Source organism: Carcharodon carcharias, chromosome 17, assembly GCF_017639515.1.
Source record: "Carcharodon carcharias isolate sCarCar2 chromosome 17, sCarCar2.pri, whole genome shotgun sequence".
NCBI lineage: Eukaryota > Metazoa > Chordata > Chondrichthyes > Lamniformes > Lamnidae > Carcharodon > Carcharodon carcharias.
In genome coordinates, this window is record NC_054483.1 from 28565049 (window position 1) to 28582040 (window position 16992).

Here is a 16992-nt window from a genome sequence, read left to right on the forward strand (position 1 = left end):
CCAACCTCACCCCTCGACTCTTTCATTACCATGATCCCAGCCTCACACCGCCCCCCACTCCGACATCTCTTCCTCTCCCAGCCGATCCTAGACTTTCCTCTCCCACCTCCTCAACTATCGCCCGTTGTGAGCATCAATGGTGATTTTCCAATTCCGTGCGCTGCTTTGTGGCAGAGCCATGTCCATGATAATCCACCCAGATACCATGGATGTTCCTCCAGTGTGCCGTTAATGTCAGGCTCCAGTATCTTCTGCCCCTCGGAATACCACAATGTGAGCAAGGCCCTAGCAGGTAAGTCCCAACTTCTGCACATCACACTTGTTGAGATGTGTTCTACACTGGGCGTGTTTTCCCGCCGATATGGGCAGTGGAGCGGAGGGGATGGGGGGTTGACGATCCCAGTGGGCCGGCCTAATTATGATATGCTGCTGTATTACAATGAGGTTCCCGATAGCCAATGGCACAGAGGGCGGCCCACCATCGGCAGACTGAGTGGACAATCACGAACTGGTTTCACGCCGTCATGAAACTGATCGCACCATCTTCTCCGCTCACGCCATCGAACACGCCTGATACCGGCGGGCATGGAGAATCCTGCCCCAGATGTGAGTGATGGAATTGCTGAAGCATACCAGGTCACAAAGACTCTGGTATGATGTCCTGCCTCTCTTTAAAAGTGACTCCCCGGGAGATGCCGGGCTCATCCCAAAAAGGCCAAAATAGCCTCACGTGTTGGTGGACATGTTGAATTGAGTCAGGCCATCCTTCACTGATGGTTTTCCACAGTTTCTATAATGTAGAATCTTTCACCATTTCTCCCTGTAGCTGCCGGCATTAGCGTTGCGCAAAATCTATCGGATCAGTTGATGGACTTGCATCCTCCTGCAAGTATAACTTTGAAGCTCCCTTAGAGCTGCCAATTTTGTCAAAACTTTCTGGATATTTCAATGTTAGGTCATGAACTGAGGTGTTAAGAGTAGTTTCTGAGGTTGACCTGCGTTGTGATGTCCGGTTAGTTCCATGGGTTGCGACTAGTGTAAGGTTACAACAAGCTGGCAGACCTATAACCACTGGGCTCTGAGTCTCCACAATATCTCTGACGCCCAGGAGCATTGATTGTACTTGCGCTCCAGACTATGGATCCTGTACATGGAATTAATTAACCACTGTCCGCTGAAAGTTTCACAGCTCCGCAGTCGTGGGTTTCACCATGGCCTTCCGTGTCTGTGGTTACATTTCTTTTAGAATTTGCAGAGGTAGTATTTGGCACTTGACCCTGTGTCAACCTCTTGACCAATAATGAATAGTTGCCAACTTTCTTAGGGCAGCTCAGTTGAATCTTGACAAACGGTACCTGAAATTCACAAGCACTTTCCAACCCCTCAGTAGACAATTGCGCTCTGACTGTCCTTGAGCATCGTTTACTTAACAAGAGTTGGACTTTGATTGAATTGAAGGAACGGATCTCCACACAGTAGGCGAACAATAAATGTGCACTGAGTCAATGGAATGTAGATTTCACGGTTTCATCAATTCGATAAAAGATTCTGAAAGGGGAACAATTCTTTCCCAGGCGTGCCGTCCCCACGTGTATTTAATCCAACTGAATTGGGCCCAGCTGTTTAATCTACAGGGAGAACATCCTGAATAATACAACCAAAACAACTGAGCAGAACTCTGAACTAATGCTGTATCCTTTCAAACAAACTCTGGAATATGCATGCATCCACATCTTTCCAACACTCCCGAAGATGCTGCTGGGGGAGTATAGACTGCTGATGTGACAGGCATTGAGTGGGCAGAGAAAAAAGCTGACATCTTTTTTTCATTGTTTTCTTTTTAATATGACGTTCATGTGAGAAGATTGTTCTGACATTTGCAAGAACAATCGGCTATACTCTTAGCAGAATGGGACCTGCTTTTTTTTAGTCATCAGGAGATGTTAAAATGAACTAACTATTGATCCAGTTAAAGGAGAACACAAGGGGTCCTGGCTCAAGATTAACTGCTTATCTATCTCATTGCAGTTTGTGGGACCTTGCTGTGCACAATTTCGCTGCTACATATGCCTACAGCGGCTACATTCCCAAAGTACTTTCTTGAGTGCGAAGCACTTCAGGACGTACAGAGAATGAGCTAAGTGCTATATAAAGGCAAGTTCTTTGCTTCTTTATCTTGCAATGAATATCTTCTGGAATGTGACTGGTGACTCTCTTCGTGAGATGTGAAACAGAATTAGAGCTCGGGGAGGAATCATTCGGAGAAAAGTAGATTTGACCCTTGGGAGTCGATCTGCTGGTCTGAAAAACCTGCAATTTCTGATCAGCGTGATATAAAGCTTTGAAAGAATGAATCTTAGTGATGTTGATTGAGGGCTCAGCACAGGCCCCAAGGGCACCATGGAGAACTCCCCTGCTCTTCTTTGAGCTGTGCCAAGGCATCATTTACATGCTGAGAGGGCAGGCTGAAAGACAGCACCTCCGACAGTGCAGCACTTCCTAAGTGCTGCACTGGGAGTGTCAGCCTAGATTTCTGTGCTCAGGCCTCTGGGGTGGAGCTTGAACCCACAGCCCTCTGACCCGGAGGTGAGAGTGTGTGAGAATGGATAAAATGACAAGGCTCTGCGTGGCTACCTGTTTCTCTCTAAACTCAGATACAATACAACCTTGCTTTCCTGTTAAGAGAAATCTGAGGTGCTTGATAACCACAGTAATATGCTTGGACAGACTGAATGATAGAAATCGGAAAATCTCACTTATGATCTGGCACCCCCTAAAAAGTGAGCAACAGGTGATTACAAGAACCCACAGACAGAGGATTATTATTGGATGAATGAAGGGGCAAGTTAGCTGAAAGCTATTCGGCCAATGAATATTTTACCACATGGCACTAGAGGAGCAGAACCTGTAACGTTAATTCATTGACAGTTAACTATTTAAAAGGAAGGCTATAAAATGATGCAGGAGAAATAGCTAGAACATTGGACTGGAACAGACAGTTGAAGGGGTAGCACCCCCCCAATTCTGTGCTGTAATTTCAATGATTCCCCTTTCTCTGTGCCAAGTGGGATTCTCCGTGAATGGCCAAATAAAGTCAGCCAAGAATTCCACTGGAATCTCCATCTAAGATTCATGAAAGACAGACAGTCTAGAGGCAAAATGAGCTCAAATTGAAAGTGTCCGTTCCCCTGCAGTTGGACAGCGCTGTATTAAACAGGCAACCTATCTTCAACCATCAAAAGGAACTAACATTTCACCTCGTTCTGTCAAAGCATGGCCTGGAGATATTGGGGAGCTATAATGAGCAGACAAAAGCAAGGATACAGCAAACTGATTTGTGTGATCACCTCACGTGTACATTGTGCAGATGGAACTCATCCCCAAGCTACCTGCCCATGACCCCGCCAGTGATGATGTGACAGGTTCACTAACATACCAGACAAGCACAAGCTGTCAAAGAAATCAACCCAGAAAGAATGGTGTCACTTCGTATTGATAGAATCAAGTTGTATTTCTTCAGCACCTTTCAGACTTCAGGACTTCTCTGACCCTCCTGACTCCCTAAAGCCTGTCCACCATCTACAAGGCACCAGTCAGGAGTGTGACAGAATACTCTCCACTTGCCTGGATGAGTGCAGCTCCCAAGAAACTTGATTGGCACCACAGCCACAAACATTCACTCCCCCCACCACACACAGTAGCAGCAGTGTGTACCATCTACAAGATGCACTGCAGCAACTCGCCAAGGCTCCTCAGACAGCACCTTCCAAACCTGCGACCTCTGCCATCTTGATGGAAAAGGGCAGCAGATAGATGGGAACACCACCACCTGCAAGTTCACACACCATCCTGACTTGGAAATATATTGCCATTCCTTCCTGTCGCTGGGTTAAAATCCTGGAACTCCCTTCCTAACAGCACTGTGGGTGTACCTACACCACATGGACTGCAGCGGTTCAAGAAGGCAGCTCACCACCACCTTCTCAAGGGGCAATTAGGGATGGGCAATAAATGCCAGTCTAGCCAGTGATGCCCACATCTTATGAAAGGATAACAAAAGCATCCCAAAGTCCTTCACAGCCAATGCAGTGAGTTTGAAGCTGTGATATAAGAAACACGGTAACCAATCAGCACACAGCAAGCTCCCGCCAACAGCAATGTGACAATGGCCAGATGACCTATTTTAGAGATGTTAGTCGAGGAATAAACGTTCATTTGATCTAACCTGAAAGATACACCCATGACAGTGCAGTGCTCCTTCAGTACTGCACTGGGGTGTCAGCCTCGATTAAGTCTTGGGAAGAGTGAGACTTGAACCCACAACCTCTTGACTCAACGTGGGATTGCTACCCACGTGAAAACTAGCAAAAACAAAATGTACCCCTCATCCCCCCCCCAGGCTATGCATAGCTAGCGTTTCACACCAAACTTGCATACAATATGAGCTCTCATTTCAGTCAGTGAAAACCTGTCTCTTCCTCAAGATGTTTTGAGCAGACACGAGAGCTGAAGAACAAGCAGCATGCTGGTTAGCAAACTGTAATTTATTTCATCTCTTGTAAGGCAAGCAGCCTGTAATTAACAGCGTTTGAATGATAAAACTAACCACTTCAACAGCTTCATCACAAGTGAACAGCTCTTCTGTCAGGAGAGCATAGCAGGGACTCGACAGAATCTGCCTATAAATCGTATAAACCAACCACTTCACAGAAGGAAGTAAAAAAAAATGTCGTCTGCCAGAATTGACTAATTAAACTTCATTTAATTGCTTTCTTCTCCAGGAATGCATCAGACATGTTGTTGTTTCAGCACCAAATTGTATGTGCCTGTCAAAAGGCCTGGGAATTTAATCGGGCTGACTCGGAACCGTTATTCATCAACACGTCCAGCAATTAACTCAAAGGACTGGAGTGCGGCTGCCATAGATTTGCGTCTGTGGGAAAGCCCCCGGAGAGTTGGCCCAAGGTGTTGCGTGCTGTGAGAGAGGCTCACAATCTTCGCAGCAAGCTGGAGTGGAGGCAGAGGGTGCACTGTGCCATTGCCTGATAGAAGACGTGCTGCAGTGGAATTTTAAAATTCAAAATAACTTGCTGAAATATCAAGAGAGAGAGAGAGAGAAGCACAGGGTGCAATGTCAAGGGGAACGCAGTCACAATGAGAGTGGAGCAACTCTCCCATGACAGTATGCGGGGTGAGTCAGGCAGTGAGCTATTCTAGAACAATGGGACCAGTATATTGTGCAGTGTATTAGTCTGTTGCTAAGCCTCAGTTTTGTTGAACCTTGGTCCAAGTCCAGGAAGAAAGTTAGTGATAAAAACAGGAAATGCTGCTGGTTCAAAATCCTGAACTTCCCTTCCCAACAGGAAGGCGGGTGGATGTACCTATACCGCATGGACTGCAGCGGTTCAAGAAGTCAGCTCACCACCACCATCTGAAGGATAGTTAGGCCTGGGCAGTAAATCCTGGCCCAACCAGCGACGCCCGCACCCAGTGAAAGAGTAAAGGAAATACTGGGCGTTTCAGGCAGCATGTGTGGAGAGAGAAACAGAGTGAATATTTCAGGCCAATGATCCTTCAACCTGAAAAGTTAACTCTGGCCGGGATTTTCCATGTCCACCAGCATCAGACATGTCCAGTGGTGTGAGCGGACAATATGGCATGATCTACTTCCCAACGGTGTGAAACCAGTTCACGATCATCCGCTTAGCCCGCCAGTGGTGGGCTGCATTTCCCGCCATTGGATGTTAGGAACCTGATTCATAGGCTCAGACGTTTACAGCACAGAAAGAGGCCATTTGGCCCATCATGTCAACAAAGATCTGACTACACTAATCCCATTTCCCATTTGATTGTAATACATCAGCATATCATCATTAGGCCTGCCCGCCAGATTTATTGCCCCCTCACTTGATGGTCCACCCACATGTTTCACAACTGTGCATACGCGACGTGCATCTGCTGAGCCGCACTTTGTTCGGGACTTCGAGGCTTTTCTTCCTGCCTTGCTTCGGACAGCACTCACGGTCATCAGCACCAGGCTTGACAGGCAGCACCACAGCACTGTTAGGGAGGGTCACGGGCAGGTCTCTATCTACCAGACCAGCCATATGGGGGTGGCTTTTCAACGGCTGCAGGGCGAGGGCTTGCTTGGGGAAGCGGAGTAAGTGGCTTCAGGTAAGGGCAGAGGCTGTAGAGCCAGGGCTGTACTGGGGAAGGGGGTATCCCAGGGTGTGGTGTGGGGGCACATGTTGATCTGTGCAAGTGGCCTCAAGATGGTGAGGGCTGAGGAGGCAGCCTCCAGAGGAGATGAGGCCAGAGGGAGATGTGAGGCTGTATGTGTGAGAGAGTGAGAGGTGATGTCCCTTGAGTCGGCAGTGAGTGAGATGCCAGTGAATGTGTGACGGGCTTGTGAGTGTGAGAGTTTAGAGCGATGAGATGGTTTCCATACCCTGGGGGCACAGATGAGATCATTAAATGCACTGGATGGCCAACTTCTCCTGTGCAGCATTGGCACTGACCACCACTGCCACCACCTCCCAAGCCTGGTTGGTCATGCCACTGCCCGTCCTACAGCCAGAGTGAGGGCAGAGGACACCATGGCAGCCTCCACAGCATCCAAAAGGTGTTCCTGTGACGCGTCACTAAACCTGGGGGGCTGCAGTCTCTTTGCCTTCTGTGGACATCTTCCCTGCAGCAGCCCTGGGCTGGAAACCCTGAGAGGTAAGGGCGTTGCTGGGCTTTACATACAGAGCCTGGCGTGATGAAGCAGTCAGGTGATGGTGTGGCAGACCAATGAGAGCCACCCGCCTTCAAAATGGCGTGTTTCCCGGGAATGCATAATTAACACGGCTGATCTGGGACGATACAGTGGGGAATCCCCCTATAGCAGCCTTGTTTTACCTGCCCGCTACCGCACTTAATGCAAATCTGGGACGATTCCGTCCTCTGTTTCTCCCCCCCCCCCCCGCCTTGTAGATGCTGCCAGATCAGCTGAGCATTTCCAGCATTTTCTTGTTTGTATTTCAGGTTTCCAGCATCCGCCCATATTTTATTTCTGAAGGAAGTTAGCGTTAAAGGGCACATCTAAAACTGTTGGGCAGGATGTGATGTGTTCATTCATCTGATCATCAGGCAGAAGTCCTAGAGATAAGACATGTTAACTAGCCTCGCAGATATTGTTGTTTATAGTTTCACCTCTTCAAATAAAAGAACACCCTAATTGGATTGGATTACCAATCCTCTTTTTGTGGTTGGTGTGTTTCTGCAAGGTCCAAATACAACAGTTGATTTGCTGTGCAGCAGTACTCTGGTTTATGGTTAGTTGTGGTCCAGAGTGGATCTGTGGGCAGGTTTTCCCGGTTGGTGAGTGGGGGTGGGGCCTACTCGCCGATATGTCAGACGGGCATCTCGATGTCACCCTGCGTCATTTAGATTCTCAGTTCTGCGGGCACCTGCCAAGCTGTCAACGGCCTATTAAGGCCATTAAAAAACTAATTAACCCATTCGATGGACCTGCCCGCCCAGCCTTAAGGTTGGCGAGCAGGCCAGGAGCCTAGGCGGGCATCGGAAAAAGCAGGAAACCTCATCCACAGGCGGGATGATGTTTCATAGAACTGTAGCATCATAGAAAAGTTACAGCGCAGAAGGAGTCCAGCCTGCCCATCTTGTCCATGCCAGCCTGAGGACACCCAGGTGCCCTTCCTAATCCCACCTTCCTGCACCCGGCCCAAAGCCCTGCAGCTTACAGCACTTGAGGTGCAGATCCAGGTACTTTTTAAAAGAGTTTAGAGTTTCTGCCTCCACCACCAACTTGGGCAGCGAATTCCGGACACCCACTACCCTCTGCATAAAAAAGTTCCTCCTCACGTCCTCCCTACACCTTTTGCCACTTATCTTGAATCTATGTCCCCTGGTTCTAGAATTCTCCGCCAAGGGAAACAATTTTATCCTGTCCACTCTATCTATTCCCCTCATAATTTTGTACACCTCAATTCATGAGGGCTTTTAAATGTTCATCAAGTGTTTAAATAAAAGTTAAGGACTTGACCCAACTCATGTGACAGAGTCAGATGAGGGGACATGACAGGGGAAATTTTTTATTACCTTTCTGTCAGCTTTTGAATCTGAGCCAATCTCCCTGAGGCAGCACTTTGCCTCGGGGAGATCTGTGCGCTATTTCGTGCACATGCGTGAAAGAGCGCACACCCAGCTGATGTCACGCTGGGCGGGCCTTAATTGGCCCGCCAACATAAAATGGCGGCACCCCCTCCCCCCTGACCGGGGACACCGATCAGAAGGCTGGCCACAGGTGCCCACTCCCACACTCCCCCCCCACCCCGCCTCCCCCTCCCACCGACGGGGGGAAAATGTTCCCCACCTGTCAAACAAAAGTTTAAGATTAGCAATCTATATCCAAAATCTTATAACCTCCATTTTTTTTGGCAAGCGGACATCTACAGTCAGGGAGTCAGGTGGGAGGGTTGGAATGTCAACCACAATTGCCATAGGGTCCAGGGTTACTGGAGGAGGCTGGAGAATAACCAAAGGGAGGTCTACCCATACACCTTGGGGTTCCAGGAAGATTGGAGGGACCCGAACACTGACAGGGGGAGGGTCAAGGCTGGTCTCAGAATAAAAATGCAACCCCACCATCTTGAAACCCCAAAGCTGTTGAGCAGTTTGAAATCAAAATTTGGAAAAGAATTTGCTAGGAGGGGTCTGAAGCAGTGTGGGAGAAGCCTATAGCTGGACTCAGAGGTCCTTTCAAGGGGCAACCTCAAATTGCTTAGAGTCACAATATTGAAATGGAGTCAGAGCTGAAAGGAAAGTGGAAGAGTTCTCTGAGAAGGTGCAATTGGAGCCATTGCCTTTTGGTGTGCTTTAACGAGAGACAGCAGGAGGCATTAGCTTCTCAACATAGTTGCTCTTTTTGAGCTTTAACAAAGAGGTATTTGAGAATGGAAAATGTAGGCAAACATTAAGCAAGCACAGTTGCTGAATGTCTGCCAGATCATCAATGAAAGCCTCGAATGTGCCTTCTCCAATTGGAATAGATAATGGGCCAAAGGGCATCCAATCATTGCTGAAGTGCAAGTTGAGCTTGAGGCGCATACCAGAGCAGAGTGCCTTTGATAAGGTGGCACATTTCATGAATGTGTCCATACCTCTTCCAATCTCTGTGGGATTGAGATGTCAAGTATAAGGGTTAGCATCTAAGTCATCTCGATCTGTGAGTTTGAGCCTCAGCTGCAAGGCTGCATCAGCAAAAAGCTACCAGTGCAGATGAAGCTCGAGGGTATGGCAGTGGCTTTCTGTTTGCGAGTGGGAGGTCTACTATATTTGCCAAGTGTTCATTAATCTCTTGCATCTGCCAATCCCCAGGGAGAAGGAGGATTAAACGATGGAGCCAGTGCTCAATGCTGCCTTCTTGATGATTGATTGATTGGGGAGGAGGAGACGGGCCTGGCACTGCCTAACCCAGCTTCGAGAGGAGGCCCAGCCTGAGGTCCATGGTCCGGGGGAGCCCCAGCAATACCCAGAGAGAGAGTTTAGACCCATCCTATGGAGGAAACTCACACCACCAAGGATCCACTGAAGAAGACTTTCCTATCCGGAGATGAGCAACAGACAATGCCTCACACGTCTGCCTTGTCAAGAGAAATGGTGGATCATATCTAAAGCCCCATGAACCGGGAGGACATCTCATATCAGGGCCCCTGAAGGTCACCCGCTACACTCAATTCTTTCGCCTAAAGATCATTCCAGGGATCCGCAGGGCACCTAGGTGACATCTCACAGTCCTCAACGCATAAATGTACCAAGGGGGTGACAGATGCCCTCAGCAGCGGGGTTCATCATTAAGTGAAGTTCATACTCGATGAAGCTTTGCCAGGCTGTTAGATCTCTGGGGTTTACAGTTATCTCAGGCTTCCCTATAGTACAGAGTGCAATTGATAGCACTCATGTGGCATTGGGATCTCCGTGGAAGCAGCCCCTGATGTTCATTAACAGGAAAGGGTTCCACTCCTTAAATGTTCAACTGGGGTGTGATCATTATTGGGAGGTGGTGGTGTAATGGTACTGTCATCGGACTAATAACCAAGAGACTCAGGGGAATTCTTGGGACCTGGGTTCAAATCCCACCATGGCAGATGGTGAAATTTGAATTCAATAAGAAATCTGGAATTCAAAGTCTAATTATGACCATGAAACCATTGTTGATTGTCATAAAAACCCATCTGGTTCACTAAAGCCCTTCAGGGAAGGAAATCTGCTGCCCTTACCTGGTCTGGCCTACATGTGACTCCAAACCCACAGCAACATGGTTGACTCCTAAATGCCTAGCAACTACTCAGCTCTCAGGGGCCATTTGGGATGGACAAAATGCTGGCCTTACCAGTGATGATCGCATCTAATGAATAAAAGAAGCAGGTTTGTGCCAGTTATCCTGGGAGTTCCCATGGCTCATTCATCCTGAATCATATTTGAAGGGCCTTAGCAATTACAGGGAAGGCTACTTGGGGATAAAGGGTACCACTTGGATGATGGCTTATGACACCCATGTGTTGTCCTCTGAGTCACTCGGAAGAGAGGTACAATGTGATGCATAAGGCAACAAGATCCATCATCAAGCAAGCCATTGATATCCTAAGAATGCTCTCCTGAAGTTTGGACCACTTGACTCTGAAGGACTCTCTGCAGGGGATGTCCTGCATTTTCATGGTCTGTTGCGCTCTTCACAACCTGGCCTCCAAAACGTCAGATGGTTGAGGGGCAGGACCCTGAATTGGGAGATGAGGGTCTGCTCCTGCATCAGGATGCATCGAAGAAGCATGATATTGTACTGTGCTGATAGTGCGGATATCCCACCGCTGCCACCATGTTGTAATATGGGTTCTTTGGATGTCTCAGGGATGAGAGCTTGAGATTTGTTTATTTAAACATGAACCGTTTATTGCTGACCCTTAACTATTTACAGATCCAAGGCATGTATGGAGCTGTTGTCTTCGTGCATGCTGCTCCCAGAGTGTCCTTGCCAGACTGCTCTCTCAGTTTGTTACCCTGTGACCCTATGCAGCCTACCATGGGCGGTGCCATTCTCCAGTCCCATGTTAACCCTTCTCTGCTGAGCACCTTTACATTACAATGGCATGCAGGTACATGATACAATGCACGACATGGCAGATGTGTCTGTCCCACACCAACAGCCGCACAATTCCAGAAGGATGAAATTACAGGCAGTGGGACACAGCCACATTCCTTCTATCTGTTAGTTCTATGCCAGTGCACTGTCCATTAGTGCTATGCCAGTGCACAGAAAAGCCTTTAAAACCAGTGACATCAAGAAGAAGTTCAGCATTTGGACTTACACCTTCAGCCCTTGTGATTCACCAGGTCCGAACCTTTGGAAAGGTCAGTGGCAAACCCTGCATCTGTGCCCTCTGGGAAATGAAAGCCGGCACCACAGTGCAGATGCTGCATGATAGATGAGATGCTGGTGATGTTAAAATGTCCATGGGACAATCAGTGCTGATGTGTCCACCATTTATATTGTGTGAGATCCCTGAACTGTGTCACCCTTTGAGTGCATGATGCCATTGTGAGAGTGTGAGGTTGGAGTGGTGTACGGTTGACTTACTCTGGTGGTGCAGACGAGATCATTCACCCTCTTCCCACACTGGATAGCATTTCTCAGGCGGGTGGCCGACAAGCTGCCCCCCCCCCACCCCCCCCCCAACCCCTTGCAAATGCCCGCTTGGCAAGGTGAGGCTGGTGGGCCTCATGGGCATCCAGGTGTTGGAGGACTCCATTGATGAGGGCCTCAAGGGAGTCATTGCTGAACCTCGGGGTAGCTTTCTTCTTGGGTGCAGCCAGCTGGAGATGTCACCTTCACACAGCTCGGCTGGAGGGGGTTGAATGTGTGCTTTTGGGTGGTGTTTAAATGTGGCACCCGGACCTTCAACACAATGAGGTAACAGCGGGGCAGATGAATCAGTATCTGCCCTGCCCTGCCCTGCCCTGCCCTGCCCTGCGCACCGCCCCCCGAGCCCGTGATTCAGGGAGATACTCACCTATGCGTAATTAATGAGCTTCCAAGCGTGAAATTGGGTGCAATTTCCTGCCCTGCCAGGCAGCAGGAAACACGCGGTGAAGCCCACCCACCACAGCGCTTACTTTCAAAAATGGAAAATTCCACCCCCTATTATCTTCTTTGTTGTCTGCGGGAGCTTGCTGCGCGCAAATTGGGTTGCCACATTTCCCACATGGCCACAGTGACAACAATTTAAAAGTACTTTATTGGCTGTAAAGCACTTTTGGACATCCTGAGGTCACGAAAAGCGCCATAGAAATGCGAGCCTTGTCTTGCTCCAGAACCGGTGACCCCATTTCTCGTCCTGCGCTCTGAGCTCCAATTGCTTGTGGACTGCAGGTCAATCCTGGAGCTTTGGAAAGCCCGTGTGTGACTGTGTGGGATTCTGCCCCACAGTTTGAGCTTTGCCGGCCTCCCCTGTCTGTCAGGCTTAGCTGATTAGCATTCTAGTCACTGGCCTATGTTTGTTACAAATGCCCACAGTCTATAGTCTGTGCAAACCGAGCACATGATTCAGCCTTGCTCGGAAAAAAGATCATTTGTTCTTCTCGTGACAGCTCATGGCTACAAGCAGCAACCAATATGTATGTGTGTGTGTGTGTGTGTGTGTTTATATGGTGTGTGTGTGTGTGTGTGTGTTTATATGGTGTGTGTGTGTGTGTGTGTGTTTATATGGTGTGTGTGTGTGTGTGTGAGTGTTTATATGGTGTGTGTGTGTGTGTTTGTGTTTATATGGTGTGTGTGTGTGTGTGTGAGTGTTTATATGGTGTGTGTGTGTGTGTGTGAGTGTTTATATGGTGTGTGTGTGTGTGTGTGTGTTTATATGGTGTGTGTGTGTGTGTGTGAGTGTTTATATGGTGTGTGTGTGTGTGTGTGAGTGTTTATATGGTGTGTGTGTGTGTGTGTGTGAGTGTTTATATGGTGTGTGTGTGTGTGTTTGTGTTTATATGGTGTGTGTGTGTGTGTGTGAGTGTTTATATGGTGTGTGTGTGTGTGTGTGAGTGTTTATATGGTGTGTGTGTGTGTGTGTGAGTGTTTATATGGTGTGTGTGTGTGTGTTTGTGTTTATATGGTGTGTGTGTGTGTGTTTGTGTTTATATGGTGTGTGTGTGTGTGTGTGTTTATATGTTGTGTGTGTGTGTGTTTGTGTTTATATGGTGTGTGTGTGTGTGTGTGTGTGTTTATATGGTGTGTGTGTGTTTGTGTTTATATGGTGTGTGTGTGTGTGTGTGTGTGTGTGTGTGTATGTGTGTATTTATATGGTGTGTGTGCGCGTGTGTGTGTGCTTATATGGTGTGTGTGTGTGTGTGTGTGTATTTATATTGTGTGTGCGTGTGTGTATGTGTGTGTGTGTTTATATGGTGTGTATGTTTATATGGTGTGTGTGTGTGTGTATTTATACGGTGTGTGCATGTGTGTGTGTGTGTGTATTTATACGGTGTGTGTGTGTGTGTGTGTGTATTTATATGGTGTGTGTGTGCGTGTGTGTATTTATATGGTGCGTGTGTGTGTATGTGTGTGTGTGTGTGTGTGTGTGTGTGTGCTTATATGGTGTGTGTGTGAGTATGTCTGCATGTGTGTTTATATGTTGTGTGTGTGTGTACATGATATAGTATTATATATATAAAATATCTATATATATCTATATATATAGGGATATATATCTGTTTGACCAGCATTCGATTAAATGCCCCAATTCATTGTTTCCCAGCTGCCTACCCTCTGTTTATCCAGTCGGGTGGGATTTTCTCACTGCACTTACAGGGCTAGCTTTATCTCTGAAATGACTTTGTTGTAACGTTAGCCTCCAGAGCTGGAGAACATCACCTAAAGGTAGTGTGGTGGGGTGGAGCAGTGCAATCTCCAGTGGGGGTGTCCAACATGCAGCTCCGAACCAAAATCCAAAAGCCACCCCTTCAAACCAGGCCACGTGGTTCCATTTCCCTTCACATTGCTCACTCACCCTTCTGAATCCTGGAGTTCTGAAAAGGATTGTGAGTTGAACACTGGATAGATCCTGGGGAAGAATTCTCCGGCTATCGAGTGGGCTGTGTGGGAGCGAATGCGGGCGAGGATGGACCCGATCCCCGCCCGCAATTAAGGCCCACCCAGCATGTATCACGGCTCCCGAGGACAGTGGGAGTGGGCGGACGGCGGTGGGACTGCACTGACCACCAGGTCCAATGGTGACCCGGGCGGCCTGGTTTAATAAGTTGCTGCAGCCTTTCCCAGGCTGTGAATCACGGCCAGTGGAAGGGCTCCCCAGAGCGCTGCTGGTGAGCAGGCCAGGCAGGAGGGTAGGGCAGGGCCAGTGTGCCCCTCATTTTTACGATGATTGCCTTGCTGTCCTCCTCGAGGATGTGGCAGTGCGGTGGGAGGTCCTGGTTCCCCAGGACAGGAGGAGGAGACCCCACCACCCCCACCCCACACCCCCCCCACCCCACAACCCCACCCCCACCCCCCTCCCCCCACCCACATGACGAAACGTGCCTGGGAGGAGGTGGCGGAGGTGGTGAGCTCCCACGATGTGGTGCGAGGCACCTGGATCCAGTGTCACAAGTGCTTTAATGACCTGTTGCCCTCTGGAAGGGCAAGAAACATGTTGGCGTTGGTGACTTAACCCAGCAGGTAGGTTTTCCCCCCTGGTGCGCCCCCCCCCCACCACCCCCAAGTCTGAGTGTAGTGACTGCATTGAATCATTGACAGCATGTGTCCTTTGCTGGGTGGGCCAGCAGGTATTGGCCATGCTGAGGTCACCCTGAGAGGGTGGTGAAGAGATGGGTTCTGCCCCCGCAGCATGTGGGACACTGAGACCTATATGACTGTTTTGGGGGCAACCTGGAGGAGCTGCACCTGGGCACAGTGCTGGGACTTCAGGACATGTCAAAGTCAGGGTGATGAGATGCTGGGAGGGGAGCTTCAAGGTGGCGTTGGCACCGATCGATCTGCTGTCCTCTGCACTCCACGTGCTTGCGCCTCCTTGCTGTGGAAGGTTAGACAGTGTGGTGCCTAATGTGATGTAGGCAGCATTTGGCCAAGGGAGTGAGGGTGTAAGGGACAGGCCTAGTGTCTTTGTTCGAGTGTTTGGCAGCAGCGGGGTGAGGAGGTACTGGAGCCCTTCAATGTCCCACTCTGTTTGGGGTGGGCCGTCCACAAAGAGATTCCAGGTACAAGTAGCACTGATCAATGCTCTTCTCTCCTTTTCAGGAGAAGAATGCACATAATGCCGCTGAGCAGGTGAAGACTGGCGGAGGGCTGGCACAGTTAGCGATTCTCAGCTGCTTCGAACAGGAGGCCCTAGATTTGGAGAGGCGTCATGCACCCAGGTCCAGCGGTGTCGGTGAGGCTGAGGTGCCACAGGCAGGTATTTATGCCCAACAGTGAGGTCACCATTGTTCTCCCAACAGCCATGGCAGTGCTGACTGTTCAGTGATTGAAGTTTGCAACATGGCTTGACCAATGCTTATGGAAGGATGAGCGCATAATGATCCAGGGGACAGGGATGCACATTGACATTGACTCCACATTAACTGATCCAATGTCCTTGTTCTTCCTTTCAGCATCAGCGAAGCAGGGCTAGGAGGAGGAGCAGCAGAAGCTCCCCCTCACACCTGAGGGCTCTGAAGTCTCACCAGCATCACACCATCTCTGCCAGACAGGCACCAGCGCAGATACTAGCACCTCGGTGGGAATTAGAACATCGGCTAGTGTCCCGGGGCACAGCGGTGAGGGCACTTCACAGCTGCTGGAGGGGCTGGCAGAGACAGAGAGTGCCCATGGTACCAGCTGTCGGAGGACTGCAAGGGACCAGGCACATTCTCAGTCTGGGCCTGATGATGTTCCTCTGGAGTTGTCCGCGACGCAGCAGCTGCAGGAAATGCGGCCGTGTGTGTGGGAGCGTCTGCACGTTCATGGAGTGGAAGCCCTTCCTGTTGACGAAGGCACAGGGCTCACCTGTTGGCGCTTTGGTGGCCACATGTGTACAGTCTATTGCACCCTGGACGCAGGGGAAGGCAGCAATGGCCGTGAAGCCTCTGGATCGCTGTGTCTAGCTTGCCTGGTCCCAGCGGAAGTGGATGAAGGTCAATGAACATCAGAACAGAGCGTCTGTGACCTGCTTGACACAAGTGTGGACAGCTGATTGAGAGACACCGCAAAGATCACCCACCGAGCCCTGGAAGGAGCCAGAGGCATAGAAGTTGAGGGCAGCTGTGACCTTTAGAGCCGCTGGCATGCGGTGTCCACCCACACAGTTAGTGGAGATCTCAAGCCCAATCATCTAACAGATAGAGTTGACTGTCTTCCTGGAGAGGCGGAGCCTCCTTTGGCGCTGCACCTCAGACACATTGTGGTAGCTGCTTCGCCGCCTGTAAACCCTGGCAACAGGATAGAGGCATCTTCTGCAGCCCCTTCCGCCTTGGACTACCTCTTGGCCCTGTGCCCCTTGTGCCTGCGCCTGTCCTCCCAAAAGTGGATCCCCTAGCGGCTGATTGTCCACTCCTGACCTCCTCCCTCTTCCATCCCTCTCTTCCTCCTCAGAGGAGCTGCCTCCAGTGGAGAGTTCAGCTCCCATTCCCAGGCTAAGGGAAGTTTTCCTGAAACATGCAGGCCCAAAAAATATTCCTCACTGCAGAGAGCTGACCTGAGGGTTAAGAGTCCAGGCAAAGCAGCTGATCTGTGTTTTAAAGTATCGCAGATCTCACAGACAAGCATCAGTAACTTTGAAACATCAATATTTGACTGTGCACACTCATCACCCCACTGACCCCTCTTATACTGCCCGTGGATGAGGTTTATATAAATGTGTCCTACCCGCCTGCCCCTTGTGACCATGCGCCAACCCGAAGATCACACGGGCGCCAAAATATCACCATCGATTTGGCGCCTCAAGGGCCTTAAGT